This window comes from Dreissena polymorpha, chromosome 4 (assembly GCF_020536995.1).
Source record: "Dreissena polymorpha isolate Duluth1 chromosome 4, UMN_Dpol_1.0, whole genome shotgun sequence".
NCBI classification, from domain to species: domain Eukaryota; kingdom Metazoa; phylum Mollusca; class Bivalvia; order Myida; family Dreissenidae; genus Dreissena; species Dreissena polymorpha.
In genome coordinates this window covers 77389861-77409175 of record NC_068358.1, presented here as the reverse complement: position 1 = coordinate 77409175, position 19315 = coordinate 77389861, and the positions used below count along the sequence as shown (strand labels likewise).

Here is a 19315-nt window from a genome sequence, read left to right as displayed (position 1 = left end):
TATTTTACTATTTATTAAAATATGTTTAAAAACGTAATGCTCGCATACGACGTTAATGATTTATTACCGCCTGTAACATATTGATTTAACGTTGGCGGGCTTCTGAGCGCGTCTAAAATGATATAGACGTCAACATAAAATGGAAAGCTTTAGTGACGTTACGTCATTGCGCATTTATCCTGCCTCTGTTGCAAACATTGACCTAATAAAGCGGAGTCAAATAAATGTTCCTTTCTCCGGTCAACAGGAAGTAGAATATTCCTACGCAAGCTGTGACGATTAACATGTTCTAATATTTGATCTTTGAAATTTATTGGGACGCATCATGAATGATATCGTTATATTACATATCATCTTTTTTTCTTTAAAACATATTACCGAACCAGCTTTCCGTATTAACTGGTTCCCCGTTGAATATTACCGTTGACTTCGTTGACTAAAATATACAACAGGTACAGGCTACAATCGCACATTCTCGGCCCTTTCCGTCAAACATCGGATAAGTACCTCGAAGGAGATAGTATGAATACACATTTCGGAAGCGGTATTGCGGTCTACCTACGCGGGCCTACGCGAATCAAAATTACATAGTAAAAACAAACATGGCCGGTTTTGCGAGTTGTTTACATTTTGCAAAGATGAAAATGGGGATTTTCTATGCTCTGAAGCCAGAGCAAGTACAAACTCTACAGGAATTATGGACGCCATCGTTGTTATTGTTTTTGTTGCTGTAACATTCTTAGCATGGTATCACTTGGGCGGACTACTTTCAACCCGTATTTCTCCCGAGTCCGATTATGATAATCTGCGAGGGGTACCGAATGGTACAGGCTAATGTATCGGCGATTTTAATTGGATAACCCGGAGACCAATCGGTAGCGCTGTTCGTGACGTGGCGTTACAATGTTATGGTTCGCGCGCGGCGTTTCCCAAATTTTTTTTAAACTCTATATCATTCCGTTGATAACTAGATCAAATACAAAGATTCACATGCTCACCAATCAAGAATTTCCACTTTTAAGTAACGCGAGGATAGTATGTATCATGTAGTATTCAAGTTGCATATGTATTATCAATCTTATTTGACTAGAACGAGCTTTTACTTTTACCTGTCAGCTGTCAAAATGTTCGGAAAATAAACCGGAAATGGTACACGGATTACTTCCACTGAACCTCGAAAAATCTCGCGATATGTTTCTAAAATTAACCGGTCCATTTTTGTACCGGTAAAATTATCTTGTACCGATTCCTATATAGAGAGTATGCGATAGATAAGGGGAGGTAACCAATCTACTTTCCGTATTTATCTTTTTCATTTACTTGATTACGCAATTTACGACGTATCTAGTGTTACATCATTTCTCAGACGAAACATGCTATCTAGTTTCTCTAACAGGATTTTAGGGACAAAAATTTCGACATGGTGGTTTTAACAGTATTTTTTTAAATATTTTTAAAGCATCGAACGAATCATAAACGTATTTCGGATTGTGTGTTTGTCATTCAACCATAATTGTTAACTTCGATAGGAATCAAATAATTCGCTACGGCAGGATTACGATTTCGTAAATAGGATTTTTGTTCAGAGTGTTTAGCATTTGATACAAACGCTATCAACACATAGTGTGGTTTAAAATACATTTCGATAATAGGGATGGAAAAACGGAAAATGAATTTCGACAAAGGGATGGAAGAACAGAAAATTAATGTGTATATCGTTGTAAATTTATTGTTATTAGCAATAGATTAAAGTTGTCATTAAGGTAAATAACATTTAGTTTTTGTTTTGCTGCTGCATTTTGTTTTAATTTTTTACCAAGAAAAATATCACATTCTTGATTCGTTTTTTATTTCTTCTCATATTTTCAATGGGAAAGTATTAAAAACAACAGTTTAAATTTTTAACGTGACACAATCGGTAGTTATTCGGTCGTCAGGTATGTTGTGTACATGTAGGAGGCCCGACAAGATAATTATATTGTTATGTCAATTGATCATTTGTCTTTGATAAAATGTGTCAACGGCATGAAGCAGGAAACATCGAATGCATGATTGGTGTCGAGATGGAAAAAGTTTATCCGGTGAGGCTTAGAAAAATAACTAGCAGCTAACAGACTTAAATGGGTTGGAATATTATTCATTAAACGTCCAGTGGCATATGATATTTAAATAATTTGAGTTACACTCTCTGTGGCATATCCGTACACAGCTGTTATACTGTTAACTGAAATCTTATATTTCTTTCAAATTTCCTACTGAATTAATAAATATTAACCTTATTGAGCAGAACTATATTTTATTTCCGACCGAATAACAAATGAACTATTCTTATCCAAGAGATCACCGTATACGGTGTTGTCACATCTAAATGATCATTGTTTTCTATGTACAATTTAAATGCGAAACATTTAGAAGAAACACAGTTTGAAAAAGGCCTTCCTGGTCTCCATCAAGCCATTTTCCGTTTTTTTCGGACTTTGTCGCATCGCTTTCGGACAGATTGCAAGCCGTGAAGCATTGCCGCCGTTAAATTGTAGGGTTTTTAAAGGATCACACTATATGAGGACGGAAGAAATTCATTGTCTACTTAATAATACATATAAACTGAATGTAAGATCAGTACAGGAGGTAAAAACACTTAAGATCGCTGAATTTTTATATTCTTACTGTGCATTTAATGTACATAAATCTTTGTTTACGAAATTTTAGTTACAACGTTAATACTTCAATTAATTTCAATATTAAACTTTAACTTTATATAACCAATCATACCGACAGACATACATAGCTGACGAGTGTTGTTCTCTTCTCCATTTCGGTTTCACGTGGGTGTTCTGCTATAACAGAGATCGTATCCAATTTGACAAGTTAATGTTTCTGTAGACACATATGACATACCCTAAATGGTTGCGACAGACTCATTGTTTGTATTTGCGTTTCAGACGTTATCATAGCAATGATTGTTAAATAGTTCTCAGTCTGACAATTCCGACCAATTGATACGTATACTACAGATACTTGTACAAGATTCAAAAAATATAGTAGCATTTCAAACCATTTGAATAAAGTTTGACATGTAAAATGGATAAACATTGTTCCTGGACGTTATCATGTTAACATGTGTTATAAAATGTTATAAATAAGCAATTAATGAATATAGAGTTTTGTTTAATATCATGCCTTTTATGGTCAATGTGAAAATTCATGACAACAACGTCAATATCAAAATTCATGACAACAGGGCAAACTAGTGAAGAGTATTTTGAATGTACATGGTGTAATTCAAAGATAGTGTTGTTTAGTTTGTGATCCAAATAGCATTCAAGATTTATGCTTATACAGTTTTGCAAATACATGATGAATTTGCAATAATATTCGAATTCAAAATTGTAATAATTACAATGTAAATAAACTTGCAAGTTAGAACTAAGAGGTCGTAATATTTTATTTTCATAATCGTTGTTTCCATGTATAAGACCGACAGAAGAAATATATATTCCAACTATCGTTGTCAGTAAAATAAACTAACTTAATTTATTTATTTTTAAATCAATACATACCGGTATTTATTTGTTCATAAAATACCCATTAACATATTGGAGCAATACACGTTACTGTTCGGTAAACGAAATGGCAGCGTTTGATAAGCATCAGAACAATATGTCACTTTTCTGCTGAATATCTAGCGTAATATTTGATTCAATGAATCTGATAAAAAAAACATTCATCATGTGCTATTAAAATGGTTCGGAAAACAAAAATAAAGTTTCTTGGATAAAACCTTATGAGCACAACTGCTGTTCTGGAATTAAATTACAAGTGGAACACGTAGGATATTGACCATCGAAAGTCTAGTATCGTAATTTGCTAAGCGTTCCGTTACTCAGCCCAGTATGCCCGCCTGAAGCAGTCTCCGGCGTACTAGGAACGCATCAGCTTTGAACAAGAACCACACGTATTTATTCCGAATCACATGCTATGAATCCGTTACTCTCATGAACAATTTTCATAATTGTGGTGTAACATTATCGTTGAAGAATGTGTATGCATAAGTCTAAATCCCACGGTAAATGTGAATCGAAACATAATTTGACTTGTTTTCGTGTTTGTACTGTTTACTTTACTATATACCACAAGTGTCTTTATACTACATGTAGATAATAATAGGTTTTCAGAGTGAAATATTCATTTTATATTTTTGATAATTCTTCATTAAATCTAAGTGATAAAATATTGACTTTTAATAAGAAATTATCCTATATATTTGTTCAATAGGATCTACCTTGCATGTTTTGATACCATTCATTACAGTAAATCATCAGAAATATATAACGGCGAACAGTATAATTTGTCATATTTATACAAATACACGTGAGGTATGTAAATTAAACCCCATTGATAATATTTGATTTTCAAATAGTAAACAATAGTTGAATTCCTTACCTAAATTCACGCTTTCATATCCAACCATCAATATAGCCCCGCGGCCTTTAGAAATATACTGAACAGGAAAAATGCAAGAGCGGAATATTAATATGTATAAGCTCCTAAAAATGGTTGTGTCGTTAAACTTAACGTTGATACCGTCCTTATAATGTCGTTTAACTATAGGGGAAATTGTGTTCAGGTTCAAATATAAGTAACGGGGAATTCGTTAAAGTGAGCTTATACAGGCTCAGATTTGGCTATATAAATGTATTTCTATATTGAAATTTTTAATGTACACAAGAGGAACCCGTTAGAAAACCGTTCGATACAGAATGTGTGTGTCTATTTAAACTGCCAAATAGACCGTCATTTAAACTGTAATACCATATTTTTGTCATTCTAGATGTTATCAAGCCAATAACGGAAACTTATCTCGGTAGTTGCATTTTTTGGTCATTATCGGACTGACATGATGATTGTTGATGAAAATATGTTAATTGCAGATATTTAGTAAGCTTGAATTTAATACACTTTATTGCTAAGAGAATTAATCTTAAAAAATATAGTTCGATCTTTGAGGATGGTTGCGAGAAATTAGTTACTGTCTTTATTTATATAGCCTTGTTGGCGTCGCACTGAAGTGCGGCGACTAGTATGTTTTTTTTCGCTTATGGGAGTAGAAGTCATTTTACGGATCAATGTTTATATTTTTGTTGTCAGAATATCTTGCATAGTGGTGATTTTTTTGTGTTAATTAGTGTAAATTAGTACTGCATTTGTGCCTATTACATTTACTACAACATTTATTGCCAATAATGCAAATCTAATTCTTTTAATTAATAACTGCTCACAGGGACTGGGCAATACTAAAGGATGACAGGGACTGGGCAAATACGCGAACCGATGAAACGTACTGGTTTTGTCTAAAAACAAAACATAATCAAAATATATTTATTTTGTGGTTTTTCTAACAATAGCGCAGACTTTTGCTGTTCGAGTTTTGGCTAACGCGTATTTTCTTCAATTTTACGAGACGACAGCGATTACACGGTTTATTGCTTTATTGATAACCGTTACACTAAAGTCACTTATTAATATCTTAGTTAGAAGGTGATTTTTCAAGCGGTTCCGCAGTGTAGTGGTTACACGCTCGCTTCACATGTGAGAGGTCAAAGGTTCGAGCCCAAGTAGAATCAAATTATTTTATTTGTGTTCTATGTTAACATTTTGTTTTGATGTAGACATTTTACTTTAAATAAATATGCTGTTTTATTGTTACCATTTTTTGTTTTTATTATGCCCATGAAATAAACGTGTGAGAGGGTGGGGGGGGGGGGTCGTAAACACATTAAAACTTTTACAGTGTTTTCATATCAATGAGTACTCAACCCCTATCGTAAATGAGCAACGTAAGAATAATTTCAGAATCATCTCCCCTTGAAGTTGAGAAAAATATGAAATTACGTTTACAAGATGAAGCAGATTTTTTAAAACCTACTCAGTTCTGTTCCATTTATGAAAACTGCACACGGATGCCTGTAAAAAAAAGGAAAACAATGTAAATAAAATGAACTATGAAATATTTGGGGTTACAACACAAAATCATAGATAATGGTTATTTGGGGGTTATAACACAACATCATAGATAATGGTTATTTGGGAGTTATAACACAAAATCATAGATAATGGTTAAACCAGTATCTTTTTCTATTTTGTTTAAAATAATCGGCCAATATATTAATATTTAAAGTAGAAAAACAATCGTTCCATGTAACTTTATTGAGTGCCTTTTACACTGAAATTCCCGACGCCCTTTGATGCTTTGCATCAATACTTATCTTGTATTAACATTTGTATTGCGCTTTATTATTGTTTATGAGAGCAATCTAATGGTTACTCCCTTCAGTTGTAAAATATCAATTACATGAACAACATAATTGGATATATGTATGGCCGTTACTTTCCATCAAAGAATAAAATTGTGGTAGTGATGGATTTTAAGCGAAATAAGGTTGTGAATATTAAGTTCTTAAAAAAGCATACTGGTTATCTACATAAAGTGACACTCAGATATATTTAATAGTGTTTGTAACGCTTTTCATTGATAATGTAACAGAATTTGTTCAAAGAGTTCTCGAATAAGAACTATTGCAAATACTATAGTTAGTTTAGTTTAAACCTAATTATTTTAGCTCGATTGCATAGAAAGCCTAAGGCTAATTTGAAACGCTATCGAGTCAATTTCCTGGAACTAGAACCAGAACTTGGTGTTTAGGGGGGAAATGTAAAGGACGCTCCAACAGTGGGGATGGAACCCATGACCCTTCGATCTCTAGGCGGACACCATATCCACTACACCACTGCGACCCAATATAATGTCTTAGCAAAGACGTAATCAAAATATAGCCAAAACTATGAATACTTTTTGAAGTATTTTGTAAGTTGTTTTTATCTCTAAAGTTCACACTAAAGTTGTGTCATTGAATGCTCTGCAATTACCGTTTCAATGAGGTAATCCCAGTTTCCATTGTTTTATGTTAAAACCTCGTGTTCTGTTAACACGACTTTCTCTCTTGATAGAGTTTACATATCTTGTCATATTTCAGTATTCATAGGCTGTGAGCAGTAGAGTTAATTTAATTACGTAGATAAAACATGCTTAACTCTTTATTAAACCCATTTTGTTTTCCATTATACTGTATATCCATCGCCTCCTTGATAGTTAAATTTGTTTTAAGAATGGCGCATATTGCTTTGTATAACAATAACTTTAAAACCCTTACCCATTACCGTTTCAATAGATTTCCGATACTTACAATACTAGAACAAAAACACTATTTAGAGTTTCTACAGTTCTAGTTTTGCTACATTGTGCAGTCATTTGGTTTTCTTCAGTTAAACAAACAATAATTATACGTAAAGTTGTCGTTGAATACTTTAATAGTATATATGCAGCACTGTTTAACTAGGCAACATTACTTTGTAGTAGCAGTTATCCAAGCAGGAGACAGGCAAATGAGTAATATTTATGTGATAACAACTAAAAAAGATATTTGTTTTAACTTTTATTCTACCTTTCATGTGGCTTAGAACTGAATTACATTAATATTTTGTACATTTTGAAGTTAAAGGCACAAACAAACTGATTTAACCTTATCTTTTGAGTTCTAGAGTCTTTTGAGAATGTAAACTTACGGTTATCTCCCAAATAAAAAATTAGCACACATTGTTAACGTGGAAGGTTTTCATAAGACAAATATCACAATTAACTAGAAATGGCGAGACAGAGGCCGACGCGTATCCCCACGCCGCATATTTGACCCAGGGGGCACTCCAGGGTTGGTAATGGGGCCATGCATAGTTGAGATTGACCGTAGTGTCATAAGAGATGTTCAGTATCAATTGGAAGTGAATAAAACAAGAGATGTGTTTGTCAGAAACACAATGCCCCTTCCTGCGCCGCTTTGATTTATTTAATTGTTTTATATCATTTGGCAGGTCCATTACTTACCTCCATTTAGAACTTATTACTTCCCTTGGATAAAATAACATAAAACAAGCGATGTGTTGTCAGAAACACAATGCCCCTTCCTGCGCCGCTTTGATTTATTTAAATTATTTGTATCTTTGGCAGGTTCATTACTTACCTCGCTTTAAAGCTTATTACTTACATTGGATTTGTTTTTTTGACCTTTGACCTTGAAGAAAGACCTTTACCTTGAACTTTCACCACTCAATATGTGCAGCTCTATGAGATACACATGCATGCCAACTATCAAGTTGCTATCTTCAATATTGCAAAAGTTATGGCCAATGCACCATACCAGGGGCATAAAAATAAGTGAAAATCTTTGACCCGGCCCCACCCCAACCCCCATAACTTTTGACCCACGGGTCAGATCAAAATTCCAAATAGTGCATTGTCGCAAATATGCTCATAGCTACCATGTGTGTAAGTTTCAAGGTTCTAGTGCTTATAGTTTAGGAGGAAAAAGTGGCCAGGACGGACGGACGGACAGCCGGCGGAGATAACCACAATATCCCCACGCTTTTCAAAAAGCGTGGGGATAATAAAACGTCTTTTAATTCTTCGAGTTATGAGACTCTTGAGACCAACTTTTTACAGTTTTTATATAACGTCGTTTGTTTATGTCAAAGTTATGTATAGTATATAGTATTGTTCTATGTAGATAAAATGTCTATATATGTTTTTCTATATTTAATATTGGTTTAATCAAACATTTTACATGTTAATTGATGTAACAAATATCGACTGCACGCATAACACAAAATTCATATTTATAATGTTAGTTTCACGCGCATTGCTCAAATAACTGTACTGACTCAACTATAATTTATTAATTTTATTACAGACGACAATTTCGACACGTATTTTAAGTCTCCCCTCCGCTCTGAAAATTCCTTGTTCTCCAGGAACTACCCGCTGTTATCATAAGGAGCAGCGTGCCTCAATTGTTACTAAACTTTCCATGATTCCTTGGAAACACTTCATATGAGGGTGCGAACTGAGGACTACGGAAGACCGTTAGTGCCACCGTGGTTACACATTAAAATCCAGAGGGCGAGAATGCGAGAACGCGATAGGACGATGGCGACAATGCGATAGTACGATGGCAAGAATGCGAGAACGCGATAGTACGATGACAACAATGCGACAGTGCGATGACGAGAATGCGACAATACGATGGCGACAGTGGGATAGTACGATGGCGACAATGCGAGAATGCGAGAACGCGATAGTACGATGGCGACAATCCGAAAATACGATGACGACAGTGCGACAATACGATGGCGACAGTGCGATAGTACGATGGCGACAATGCGATAATGCGAGAACGCGATAGAACGATGGTGACAATTTGACAATATGATGACGGCAGTGAGACAATACGATGGCGACAATGCGATAGAACGATGGGGACAATGCAATGACACGATAATGACAGTACGATATGACTATCGAATTGTCGCCATCATACTATCGCATTGCCGCCATCGTATTGTCGCACTGTCGCATTGTCGTCATCGTACTATCGCGTTCTCGCATTCTCGCCATCGTACTATCACATTGTCGCCATCGTATTGTCGCACTGTCTTTATCATATTGTCGCATTGTCACCATCGTACTATCGCGTTCTCGCAGGCTCGCCCTCTGGATCTTAATGTGTAACCACGATGACACTAACGGTATTCCGTAGAGGACAATGTCACAGTGGAACTATGAAACATGACTGATGGATGGTTAAAGAACAGAAAAAGAGTAGAGGGACTCGTTATAGAACATAACACACGTAATATGTGTCAAATTGAACGCATGCATCAATCAATTTTATTGTTTTTACAACTTACAAATGATTTGACTTCATGTTAAGTTAAATCAGGTTTTCTGAATACCAGTTTAGCTTTGACATCGTGAAGACTTCAACCAAGAATGTATCTAATTATTTTTTTTCCATCTGCACAACTACAATTCATCTTGGAAGCAAATGAAAATGCTATTATGATTCCAGCATACATTGAACGAAATCAAAGATATATGAATGAAACTGGGGATCATACCGAAGCCAGATAGTTTATGGTAGGAATGTATTCACAGTTCTTGAGTATTTCTACTACTCATGTACACTGTAATACATCAGAACAAATATAATGTCTAAGCAAAGACGTATTCAAATAATAGCCAAAACTATGAATACTTTTTGAAGTATTTTGCAAGTTGTTTTAATCTCTGAAGTTCATAAACTGTGTGTTTCAATATTAGCCGACTGACCGCGAATGCATTTTTATACTAAGTTAATGTTCAGTTGTGAAATGCACAATTGTGTAAGCATATCTTTTTACGGATTGTTAATGGCGCGAAAGACACGAGTGATACACAACTCTGATTAGATTTTTTGCAGATTTGTATATGTATTGTTACAAATGGTACACGTACCAATCGAATATGTATAAACAGCACAAAAATCATGTTTATTTGCAATTTAATCATTGAAACATACAGACCTCCATGTACTCGAAAATGTGTTACACTTACAAAATCTCAATACTTAAGTAAGTAGTCACACACACACTTAAACGTAACGATATCAAGTTCCAGCCGAATCACACTCGATATTATCAGAGCGGCACATATCAAACGTGTATGGACTCTCATTGCAGCATGTGAAATTCTTAATATTACCAACGGAATTATAACGATGATCCACAACACACCCTACTTTGCAATGAAGATAGGACATTCCAGTGCAACTTTTATGTTCACACGTGTTGATTTTTTGTTTTGCTTGAACTCGAATTCAAAAGCAGAAAGCAGTACGGGGTTAAGGCAGTATGAATGCTCTTCAACTGGAGATGAAAATATATTGCAGATTGAATTTCATGTTATTTAACGTAAGTACATAGGAAATCGGTTGAGTTGAATTTCGGATGGCTCGAACTTTTGTTGTCGGCCCCGGCGAGTTCGAGCCATCGGGTTTCGACTGTACAAACACAACCAACATGAGAGGAAAACAGGTATACATGCATTTCAAAATCTTACTTCAACTAAAATATCGAAATTCATATATATTCCATACATTTTATTTGTCCTCTTTATTAAATTTCCACATAAATTGCAAAGTGAAGCAGACGACTGCGCTAGTATAAACACCAAAGTTGAATGTATTTAATTCATTTTATAAAGAATTAAGCTTTCTCCAAATTCTCAGAAAATGTTGCATAAAAACTTCTAGCATTAGAACTTTTCGCTCAGGTGATATACACACGTTCAGTGGGAATACCCCTAAACCGATTTAGAATTTAATTCATTAATTTTTTAATAGTAACATGTACGCCAAAAATTATTTGAACAAATGTCGAACGATTGTGTTTATGTAATCATAGAGCATTTCATGTGCCAATTAATGTTGCTTGAAAGAAGAATAACCGATAGAACAAAACTTGTTAACATGTAAACATAAGTTCTAAAAAAAGTTTACTAGTAATCACTCTTTAAGTTGATATAAAATATGTTCAGTGAATACAATTTTCAAGTTTAGTTGGCATAAAATCTATTTCAATCGAGTACTCTCACTTTCCGGTGTGAAATCTCGATACGAGATAACCACGCGAGTAGTGAATGTTATTGCGGAGGTGTACGGAACCATCGGCTTTGTTTGGTTAAACACGCTGTACATGAACAATATAGACATTGGTTAAACAAGAATCAAATACATCTTTGAAATGGTTTTTGTTTGAATTGTTTGCATTAATTCAGAAATTCTGTTACTCGTTTCCTTTAACGCTCGATACGCGGTAACAGAAAGATATTTATTGGAATGATGGAATATATGAAAGAAGTTGTGGAACTACAATAATTTAATTAAAATCTCGTTCCCATCCAATTTTTTTATCGTCGTAGCTGATTTCCCCAGCTTTTCAACTGAAATTTCATTTTACATAACGCCAGTAGACCCGAATGAATACACTTCATTGTGCTAGGTCAGTAAATCGTCAGGGGAAGACGGAATGTTCTATCAATAAACGCATTTTCTTGATAGCACAGTAATGTTATCAATAAAACCGATTTTAAGAAAGGAAACAAATTAAAACCTTTCGGCAAATGGAATTTGTCTTGTATTGCGAGAAAAACAACCGAATTAGTATAGTGCCTATGATAGTAGAGAAATCGTTTAACTATCTAACCACACATGTGTGACGTATGCAAGCCAGAAAAGGCTATCGGTGCGCCAATTTGCTATAATTAACACAGCGTTACTCCAATGTTTTGTCGGAAAGAATCGTTGTTTGATTTTCCATTTGCAATAAGCATACTATTTTCAAAGACCCGCGTCTTGCGAAAATGGGTCTTATGTAATATGCTGCCAGCGTAGCTCCAACCCAGCTTGCTCATCCGCGAAGTCTTGTCAGGATATGCAAACGTTATAGGCTTCTCTGGAGATACCACGAAACCTTGCGTGCTTTTTATAGCGGAAAGCGTAACCCCCTGACCAGAAGGCGCAAGTGCGCAGGCTTGAGCTACGCTTGCCGCATATGCCATAAGACCAAGTTTCGCATGACGCGGATGGTGAAGTAATATTATTTGTATATGAGGAAAGAAAACTGTGTTTTACTCGAATATAAGCATACCATATGTTTCGATGACGAAAACGTTAATTTATTTTCAACCTTGTGAGGACACATATGGTGTGATCTCTCGAAGTAAAATTTGTATCTACGAATATTAAAATGAGGTTTAATATACGTGAACTTCATAACAAACATTTCATGCGGTGGCTATGCGACTATTAAGTGAAAAAAAAACACAGCACTACTAAAATCTTTGTTTCTTGCTTAATAACTTGTCTTAAATTTGATAACTTAAAAATTGCAAATGTTTGTAATAGTCTTAACCATTTTTATAGTATGAAAACAATTGAAAAAAGCTGATTCCGTCGGGATGCGAACCCGTGACTTCTGGATCTGTAAGTGAATGCGCTAACGCTGAGCAACGCTTACTTTTATGAATTGACACGGAACATTACACATATTTTAAACGTTATCTATATCGTCTTCCAACATCTGGACATTTTTATCTCTTGAAAAACACACACCTAACTGCAAGACGTGTTTCTATTTATCGGTACAATAGTCTATTGGCATCCTGCTAATTGACTCAAAATAAAATGACTAAAACTGGGATCACCGCCTTGGAAGGATCAATCTAAACCATTGGGGGTTTAACCCATTTGTGCCTTGTGGACTCTCCCATCCTTCTAAAGTGGATCAATTTATTTCTAAAATTAGGGATGTCTAGTATATTTATTTCCATATTTATAATATTTCTTACAGAAATTCCTTAAAGCAAACAGCGTATACCCAGATGAGACGCCTCATGATGCGGCCTCTCATCTGGGTCTACGCTGTTTGCCAATGCCCTTTTTCTACACGCTAGGCATAAATGGGTTAAAATAACTCACCTAAGGGAACACAATCCTGGTACCCATACATGTCCCAATTGCCACTGCTGGTGCATTCTGAATAATTCCTGCCTTCATGATAATATCCTTTGTTACATTCGAGACTTGCAATAGACTTATATGTTGTTATGTTTTATGTTCCGCATACCAAACAGTCCCGTGTTTTAACGCTGGTAATAAACCACAGTCTGTAAGTAAATAAGTTATTATTAAAAGTTTCATTTATAATTATATAGCGTCGTCATTAAAATAGTTATGCATTTGTATCAAGAACTTTTCACAAAGTGATGTTTGTAATCTTTAGAAGTTATGACAAACCAACATTCGGATTGTTGGTTGAAAATAATCTTTTAAAATATTCCGTTTTTAGAAACCGACATTACATATTGTTGATAAGATCGTTAGCATTTGATTATTATACTGCTTTCGTTCTGATCATTCTGTACATGCAGTATCGATACGTGACTTTTATGTTGCATAATTATTATAAGTTTGCATCTTGTAATGTAACCGTGAATCCCAAACCAGAACATTTTGCAAGACTCAATGGTACGGTCTTAAAGCATGATACGATGAATAAGTGGACTTTAAATTAAAAATATTAAACCCCTAATTCTCGTTTATAAGTGAGGGTAATAAACAGGAGTCTGAAATAACATGATTCGGTTTGTTGTCGCTCCAATAATTACCAAATAATCACCCTCAAAAGCTTAAAGAAATTAAATTGCCTTTACAATTACATACACTGATTTTATTAACTGTATATATTTATAGAGAGTATGGGAATTGCTATTGTGAGTTTGTACTTGCAGTGTCCGGAGTTGTGTTTGAATAACTTACCGATGATGTGACATTCTTGGTCCGTGTTATTCCAAACGCCATTGCTTAAACAAACTGACACATTGCTGCCATTAACTTTGTATCCTTCCTCGCATATAAATCTTGCCACAGATGCAAATGTGGTTTTACTGGCATAAACCGTTCCATTATTTATTGAAGGCGGATGCCCACAATCTATTGTTCATATAGGTAGTAAATTGTTAACATTGTAATCGTAGCTAATTCTTACAACAGTAGTCGACATTTGTTGTAAATCTACCACGGTACAAAAACACAAATACTCTGCCTAATGTATTTTTCTGACAATTAAAACAGCTTCCCATTGAGTTTTGTTAAAAAATATATTATGTTACCTGATATACTAAGGTTTCGTTTGAACGTTTGAGGGGTGGAAATAATGTGGAACAAAGTCAGATCTAGTTATTTCCACAATATAATTGAAAATATTTTATGGTAAATGCAATATTTAAACGGCATTTGTTTATTCTACTTGTATCTATCTCTGATTTGATATAAAGCTGAACTTCGTTTTCTACAACACGATTTAAGGGACATATAATTGACAGCTTATATTGTGTTAAAGTAAGGCACATAATAATAGAATCGTCAATCTTTTCGTCATTCCGTCTGTTAATTCGGGATACGTCTTGTACGGAGAATTACCCAGAAAGAATAGAAAGGATTCGGATAGCACGTATATTATGATTCAGGGAAGGAGGTATATTATAACAGCTTTTGTTTGATTAATAAATGTCTTTTCCTGGACTGTGCATTTTTGACATGATGCAGAAAAATAGTACAGATTAAATAATTTAACATCGAGATTATAGAAACTTGAAAAATAACAGAGACATTATATACATGTACAATATTGTATAAGTATTTAAGGGAAACAGTTTTCAGGTTATTTGACATATTGTATTGGTATTTTAAACATCTTATAAGTGTGTTGTATCATTAACTGTGTTGAGCATTGGTTCATATTAAAAGACAATATAGACAAATCGAAAATATCTAAGTCAGAAAAAACTGTTTACATCTGTACATATGAATTGGCATTGATATAAGTTAAGTCAAGTAAAGCACTTAAATGTCCATCTTCAAAGTTATTGAGCGACTATTTGCACTGTATTTTGCATAATAAAAAAAGTTTGTTCTTTTTACTTAGATTATTTGTTTGAACTATAAACGGGATGTATCATTATATTTAGTCCTACCTATAGGAATACATCTATGCTCAGTAGAGTTCCAGACGCCGTTGATAGTACATGCTGAATTCGCGTCGCCTGTCAGATTGAATCCAACATTGCCTGTCAGATTTGCGATGGACCCATATGTTGTGTTCATCGTATAGGTTATGGTCCCATCGGTCAGCGATGGCTATTTGGCACAATCTGTTACATGCAGAAAATGTCCTTTAATAACAACAGGTCAATATAAATACTGTTTATAAATATTATTGCTTTAAAACAAACTAATATATTATGTAAGAATATCAGCTAATGTTAAATATATTAATTGAACTGAACTTAACTTCATTCAATGTGTTATAAATTATTACCTATGATAATACACGATTGCTCAATGACGTTCCAACTGCCGTTTCGTTGACATGTAGATGAAATACTCGCGTTCAAGGTGTAACCTCTATTACACGCGAATGTAGCGTTGGATCCATATAAAGTGGAATTGGTCGTTACTGTGCCATTTGAAGGAGCTATCTGCTCACCACAATCTGTAAATTGCACAAAATGTTAGTTCTCCTCACAGCGTAACACCTGCATTATATAGCATTCAACTGAGACCTCAAACAAAGGGGATATTAATTCACGTGCAAATATGGTTTGCATATTTTGTGAACGAATACAATGTTGAGGTCATTATGAGTATACCTTGACAACCGTTTTGTGATTTAGTGTTCTTAAATTTCACCCCCTGTAACTCGATAATCCAAACTGAGTTGGATAATTCAAACTGAAGAAAAAATGTCGGCCAAAACTGAAACTGAAACTAAAAAGTAGCTGATTATTTTATCATTTCTGCTAATTTAGTAACTATAAGGACATAATTTTTCTACATATGTGATAATGAATGTCGGACACACACATGCGTTTTGAGTTTTGCAATGATTTAATAGCTTTCTAGTTCTAGTAAAAAACGTCTTCGGAAAACGCAAATTTTCATGAGTGCGACCTATGTGTTGAATTATTTAAACGTTAATTGACAAAAGAGCGAACGAAACTGTAACAGAGATATGCCAAATTATATCATGAATGTCCTCTAAAATTTTACTTTTTACACCTAGTGTGTTTCTGTGCTAAAATCATATGTTTACTGGACGGGTATACAATTTTATGGATAATTCCAAACTGATATGAAAACTTCTGTGGATAATAACCTAACTCAAAATGGATAATGAATCAAAACTTCGATGTATTGAACAAGTTTTCCAACGAAAGGTTGCATAATTTTTATTCTTTGAAAACAACTATTTATAACCAAAAACTCACACGATGAGTATAATGGAATTAAAATACTTTCAACGAACATCAGCATTCATTTATTTGTTATTAGTGAAATCAATTTCAACGGAACTTGCATATATATACAATTGAGATTAGAAGCAAAATAAGCATACGAAATTTGAATTCCACGTACACATTGATACCATAACACGTGTTCCATGTCATGTTGGATAGCATGAAAAACATAGAAATTTAAAAATGTCCCTACTTATTATTTAATCACGTGATTTGAAGGGGTTCGAGTCGAAACTACAGTTTAAAGTGGCACTTGCCCCGCTGATTCATGTTTTTGTCATCATATTATTTGAGGCGTTTCGGATCTGACTCATTATACATTATATCAGAAAGATTGCATCGAATGGTACACACATATTTAAGGGGCATATCGACGGCTAGTATAGCATTTTACTTTCCGAAATATATTTACATATTGAAAAGAATATATTTAATGATTTCTAAATTTACAGACAAATAAAATAACAATCTTCTGAAAATTATGTATTTTAATAATAATAAAAAGTTTTCCCCGTGACCATTTTCGCCGGAGCGGGAAATGTACAGTACCCCGCTATGCGCATGCTCACTGACGATAAACGACTTTCAACAAGCTTGCGAGTTTTATATCTGTTGATGGAATGACTTTGAACCCTATTGAAACCTTGATGGGAATAATATTTGTGGACTTTTAACTATTTTTATTTCCGGTTTCATTAATAACGTAATATTCCTTTCGATTTTATGTTTAAAAAATTCGAACTTTTGTAATTTTGAATATTTTATATTTCATTATCTAGGGAAAAACCGTCGATTCGCTCCTTTAAACTGGTGGCAAATAGTTTTAGAGCCGGGGCTTGTGCACATAGTATTGGCTTTATTTCGCTACGTGGTAAGACCAGACTGATAGAGCAGTCGTATGAAAATGCTTATTTATTTTCAACATTTGAATACAGTTTTATGAAATACATTATACCGGTATACATTTTTCAGAACAACTCCTTGGCGGAAATGGAGATCGATCTGCATGACGAATGATTTGAGTTCTTATTTCAAGACGAAGAAGAAGAAAAGAAGAAAAAAAGTTTTACATGAAAAAAAAAAATCATTTGTATGATGATTGTTTAAGAATGTGCTAAAATGCTTTTGTTGTTAGCAATTAAATAAATCTCAAAATATTTTACGAAAGTGTTCATTTTACATAGAGACATCTGGCTGTTTGGTCATTATCCATCGACTTCCTAATGTTAGTTTGGAATTATCCATACACTAGTTAGGTCATTTTCCAATTTGTATATTCTTGTCCCAAACAATTACGAATATATTGCGTTTTCGAGCAATTACACCTATCATTTTTTACATACATATATGAAAGGTTGATACATAAGTCCAAGCATTAAAACATTAAAAACATCCGAAAATAATTGTTTTTGGCCTAAAACTTCGACAATTTCATTTACTTTTTGCAGATTGTCAAACATATTTATTTTATTTCGACGTAATTGTTTTTAATTGTTATGGGTTTATTAGCGCATGGTATCAGGCAAATAACATTTTATCAAAAAGAAACGTTTATCATGTTACAACTAAACATAAATACACGTGTTCTTAGAAATAAATGACTGGAGTATTTATTTCTGTCGCCATTTTTTTCTTCAATCTGAATTATCCTACTCAGTTTGGATTATCGGCGTACAGTGGGTGAATTTTAAGGTGACAAAGCAGCATGCACACATCACTGTTTTCGGTATAACGATTGTTCTCTATAATAATGTTCTTACCTATGTGTTCACAAGACGGCAACTCAACACGAGACTTGTTACAATATGCGTAAACTTCGGATATGATCGGTTTATATCCAACGCCGCAATAGAAGCTCTCTAAAATAATAAATCGTCATTATTTAACAGCGGAATGCGTATGAACGTTATTAAAATATGTCCAGTTAATCATGTTATAATATAAAATAGTTATGTTTGAACTATTCACTATAACAAAACACATTGCTTTATTTATTTAAATTGGTACTTAATATACATGTATTATATCTGTGTGAGTACACTTGTCATTTCGTGTTACCTAACTGGATGTCATCAATTCCGATTAATGCGTGCTTTACACTGCTTGCAACGAAGTCAACCAAAACAGAAAGTAAACAGTTTGTGATAATTTAGATCGATGTCAAGCTTTTACTGTTGTAGTTTTAATTAATGCTATATATACAATATATTGATCAAATAAGAGAAACCTGGCACGCATATTGATACATTTCATGTTTTTCAACACATACAATTTTGACAAGGTTTTCTTTGAAGATTTAAAATTAAACTTTCATAACGTCATCAATATTTGTACACATATATTTTTGGGAAAAAAGTGTTACTAATAAATATGTATAAGTCGTATACAATCTTAATGTAAACACGATTATTGCATACAAAGGTCAGTTTTTGGCAACCAATAAGCTTACGTAGTATGTATCAGCTTCTTCTACAACCAGGCCTTTTATAACTTCCCAGTTGGTATTCCCCACACCAGTAATGTTCCAAA

General features: G+C 34.0%; 2 long non-coding RNA genes across 2 annotated transcripts; both read right to left on the bottom strand.

The window, feature by feature from the left end:
* Positions 1-13387: 13387 nt before the first annotated feature.
* On the bottom strand, positions 13388-15636 carry LOC127878202 (uncharacterized). The gene is made up of 3 exons (XR_008048767.1): positions 15464-15636; positions 14247-14420; positions 13388-13594 (listed from the first exon to the last, which is right to left on the bottom strand). It is a non-coding gene; the product is annotated as an uncharacterized LOC127878202 (long non-coding RNA).
* Positions 15637-15813: 177 nt separating this feature from the next.
* Positions 15814-18905, bottom strand: LOC127877255 (uncharacterized). Its single transcript, XR_008048329.1, has 3 exons — positions 18845-18905; positions 18547-18645; positions 15814-15981 (listed from the first exon to the last, which is right to left on the bottom strand). It is a non-coding gene; the product is annotated as an uncharacterized LOC127877255 (long non-coding RNA).
* Between the last annotated feature and the right edge of the window lie 410 nt (positions 18906-19315).